The sequence below is a fragment of the Prosopis cineraria genome, unplaced genomic scaffold, assembly GCF_029017545.1.
Source record: "Prosopis cineraria cultivar Desert tree isolate PC_DT_omini unplaced genomic scaffold, ASM2901754v1 PC10, whole genome shotgun sequence".
Classification (NCBI taxonomy): Eukaryota; Viridiplantae; Streptophyta; class Magnoliopsida; order Fabales; family Fabaceae; genus Prosopis; species Prosopis cineraria.
In genome coordinates this window covers 34,832,474-34,836,701 of record NW_026555341.1, presented here as the reverse complement: position 1 = coordinate 34,836,701, position 4,228 = coordinate 34,832,474, and the positions used below count along the sequence as shown (strand labels likewise).

Sequence of the window (4,228 nt, the reverse complement as noted above, 5' to 3'; positions counted from 1 at the left end):
ATATTTACATTCCATTTCCTAGTCAACACAATAATTTTAGACTCAGTTATATAAACCAAAGCTCTTTATTGTTTCTTTGCACTTATCTTTTGGTAACATTTCTACTTTGTTTCTGTAAGTAAATCCTCTAGTCTTATTTTTGCTTCTCTAACTTCCTCTCATATCGTGCTTCTTCTTTCAGGTCAACCAATTCAAATAGGTTTGGGATGATTCCACTTTACATGTCTCGCTTCATCTTGTATTCTAAACTTGTAGTGCTATTCCTGGTTGGACGTGGAAATGAAAACCATGACAAGTATCCTCAATCATTTGACTGTGGAGAAATTGCAAAGATCCACTTCCTTTTCACCAAGGCAGAGAGACAGGACTGTGGCTTAATAATGATACAAGGTTGTGATGATCTATCTTTTAAGAAAACAATTCAACTGGAAAAGAATGGAAGGCCCTTAAAGCTTACAAGCATCCATCAGCAGGATAATTCTATTGCTGTTATTAATGAAGATCTGCAAAAGAGGTTGAAATCTAAAATTTGTGAAGTTTTCAGCAAGAATATTACTCTTCCTCAAGGGTCTCCTTTGGTTTCTTTTCACATCAAACATAACATAACCTTGTTCAGATGTGATCACAGCCTCATTAACATCAGCTCTCATGCCAGAGTTTATAATTATACCTGCTATGACTATAATATCTATCTTTACAACTTTCATAAGAATTTTCTTCATGATTATCGAAGACATTTCTCTATATGTTCTACTCTTCTGCTTCCAAGTAAACACCAGCATCATACCAAATACCTTTTATCATTCTTAACTGCTCAAATGGTTATTGAAGTACAATTATTTAATGCTTGTGATAAGTGTTACAACCACATGGGAAGCCAATGTCGACTAGACAGCAATACGATCTTTTATTGTGACAAAGGTACGTGTGTCTGCATGACTCTTGTAATTTTGCTTGAAAAATTTGTATACATTTCACTTGTTGGAATTCCAAGAATTGTTAGCAATTTGAAATATTATACTCCCTCCAATCCTGAATGCAATGGCAAAGCAAGGACTTGGACTCATGTGTGCAAGATAATTTAATTAAAAATTAATTTTTTAGAAAATAAAAATTTAAATAATTAAAAATAATAATTACACAATGACTAAAATTGTAATAATGTAAATAGATTAATCGTTAGTTTTCTTTTTAGAAAATTATATTAAATATGTTAATATGATATTTAATGTAAATATATTCTTTATATCTTATTTCGATCATTAAAATACTACATATTTAATAAACTTTTGAATTTAAATATTTTTTATTTAGTTCAAAGGGTGTAAAATTTTAAGAACATAAGGTGTAAAATTGCAAAATTTATATATCCTATTTGTAATTTTTTTTCAAAGTGAGGGGATGCATTTACCCACCTTCACAACAATGTGACTTCTCCATTACCTAAATGTAAGAGCTAGTTAAAGGGTTTGTTTTGATCCTAAATATAAGATTTTAATATACTTTATCTCTCATATTTATTATCTTTTACCCAAATTACCCCATTGTTGTATTGCTTGGAAAACTTAGATTTATGTATGGCTTATCAAAGGAGGAATATTTTAAGGAAACCTAATAATTTTTTTTTCACAAATAATCAACTTAGCTATTTTTCTTAATCTATGTATAACTAACTCTTATATTTAGGACTAGATGGAATAACATTTTGTCCCTATGTTTTTTACTTTTTATATTAAATGTCACTAGTTGATATTTCCTTTCTACGGGGAAAAAGTGTGATGGATTTCTTACATTTGAAAACCACCGCTCCCTAACATTGTGGCCAAAAACATTACTTAAAAAATCTTAGAGGTTTCTTGAAAAGTCTATTATTATTATCCAACTTAAGAATGTTGTTTTGTCTTTAGCTTATCTGTATTTTGTATTTGAATTTCTTAAACTCATAATCATACTACTTGAAAGTTGAAATACTATTGATTGGTCCAAAAGAGAATTGTTTATATATTTTTATCAGCATCCTTAACAATAAACCAAGGAAGCTATTTTTTCCCCCAACTTATGACTGTTATTTTGTAAAGAAGGATATAGCACACAAATGGCTTCCCACTGATTGGTTTTGGTTCTGGTTTAACTTATCCTATTTAATTTGTTTGCACCTCCACAGAAAAAACTTGAAAACTGTGCTCATCGCTACAATAGCAGGTACATAAAATCTTGTCAAGGAAAAAAATGTAGTATTTTCTTTTGGCTATACTCATGTTCATGTATTGTCAAGATTTAGCTATCTAAATGCATATATTATGATGAGTTACACATTAAGAAGCCTCATAAGTAAAGTGGAGTTATAAATTCAAGAAACTTTATTTAATATGATTGTATTGCCTTTGTATATTTACTATCTCTTTTGGTGGCATATCATTATAAAACATTCTTCTTTTAATTATTTTTTTTTAAATTCCTGTGGCAGCTTCTTCTGCGGGACTACTTGTGCTATTGTTCTTGGCCTTTTGCTTTAGAAGAAAGCTTCTTGCTTTTGCTTCATTGAGCTTCTTTTGGAGGAAAAAACATCCAACCCATCAAATAACTGAAGCCTCTCTAAAGCAACATGGCTCCATCTCTTGCAGAAAGTACAGTTACTCTGGGATAAAGAAAATCACTGACTGCTTCAAAACCATATTAGGCAAAGGAGGATATAGAAGTGTATATAAAGGGAAGCTACCCGATGGGCGTCTTGTTGCAGTAAAAGTGCTAAGTCAATTAAAAGGTACCGATGAGAATTTCATTAATGAAGTTGCAAGTATTAGTAAGACATCCCATGTTAACATTGTCAGCCTTCTAGGCTTTTGTTTCCAAGGTTCTAAAAGAGCTCTAATTTATGAGTTTATGTCTAATGGATCTCTCGAGAAGTTTTTATATGAGAAGAATTGCAACATGGGTGAGCACCAATTGAACTGTCAAACTTTATATGATATTGCAATTGGTATTGCTAGAGGATTAGAGTACTTACAAAGGGGCTGTAACAGAACCAAAATCCTACATCTTGACATAAAACCTCATAACATCCTACTTGACAAAGAGTTTTGTCCAAAAATTTTAGATTTTGGACTTGCAAAAGTATTGCCAATAAAAGACCAGATCGTGTCATTTTGGTAGCCAGGGGTATTGTAGGATACATTGCTCTTGAAGTATTTGCAAGAAAATTTGGTGACATATCCCATAAATTAGATGTCTATAGTTATGGAATGATGGTTCTCGAAATGGTTGGAGGAAGAATGAACATGAGTGTTGAAATTGATCGTTCTAGTGAGATATATTTTCCAGAATAGATTTATAAGCACCTTAAATTGAATCAAGAACTAGAACTGAGGTGTATTAAGAATGATGCTAATAAAGAAAGGATGAGAAAAATGGTAATGGTGAGTTTATGGTGCGTACAAACTGAACCTTCAATGAGACCAGCAATGAGTGAAGTAGTGGAAATGTTAGAAGGAAGCCTGGAATACTTGCAAGTACCTCCAAAGCCTTTTTACTTTTCTTCTTCAACATCTCCAGTTCATTCCACTTCTCAAACATGTAAGAGTGTGTAGTTCTAGGATTTCTACTTAGTCTACATGGTCTGTGTTGTATCTGTTTCAAGTTTTTGTAATATTTTCTTTTTGTAAATTGTACTATGCAATTCTATTTTTTAATGCTTTGACTCTTAACTGGTGCGAGGTTGTGCATCCACTACTGCAAGAAAGACTTTTAACAACGATTATTTTAAACTTTTTATGTCAGTTATTAAGGGAAAGTAAAAAGAAGGGAGGTAAAAAGTTGACTTTTCACGTCGATTATTAAACCCATGTGGAAAAATGTTTTCACGTCGGTTATTTATATAACCGACATGAAAAGTATTTTAAAACAAAAAAAAACTAAAAAATTAAACTTTTAATAGATAACCGTTGTGAAAGGTGACTTTTCACAACAGTTTTTCATACAACCATTGTTAAAAGTTTAATTTTTTTAAAAAAAATTGTTTGTTTTTCTATACATTCAAAACTTAAAACCTATAAATTACATAGATTATACAACAAGTATAAACAACCATTTACCAAATTCACAATGATTATACAACAGGTTATAATTACATTATATATATATTTATAAAATGAACTAATATACTATTTTCTCCATATAACTAATATATTAATCCATACACACACATTTGTTCAAAATACTAAAAATATAA

General features: G+C 30.7%; 1 pseudogene; it reads left to right on the top strand.

Moving 5' to 3' along the window:
- The first annotated feature begins 221 nt into the window (after positions 1-221).
- LOC129322583 (LEAF RUST 10 DISEASE-RESISTANCE LOCUS RECEPTOR-LIKE PROTEIN KINASE-like 2.1) lies at positions 222-3,587 on the top strand (annotated as a pseudogene).
- The last annotated feature ends 641 nt before the right edge of the window (positions 3,588-4,228 follow it).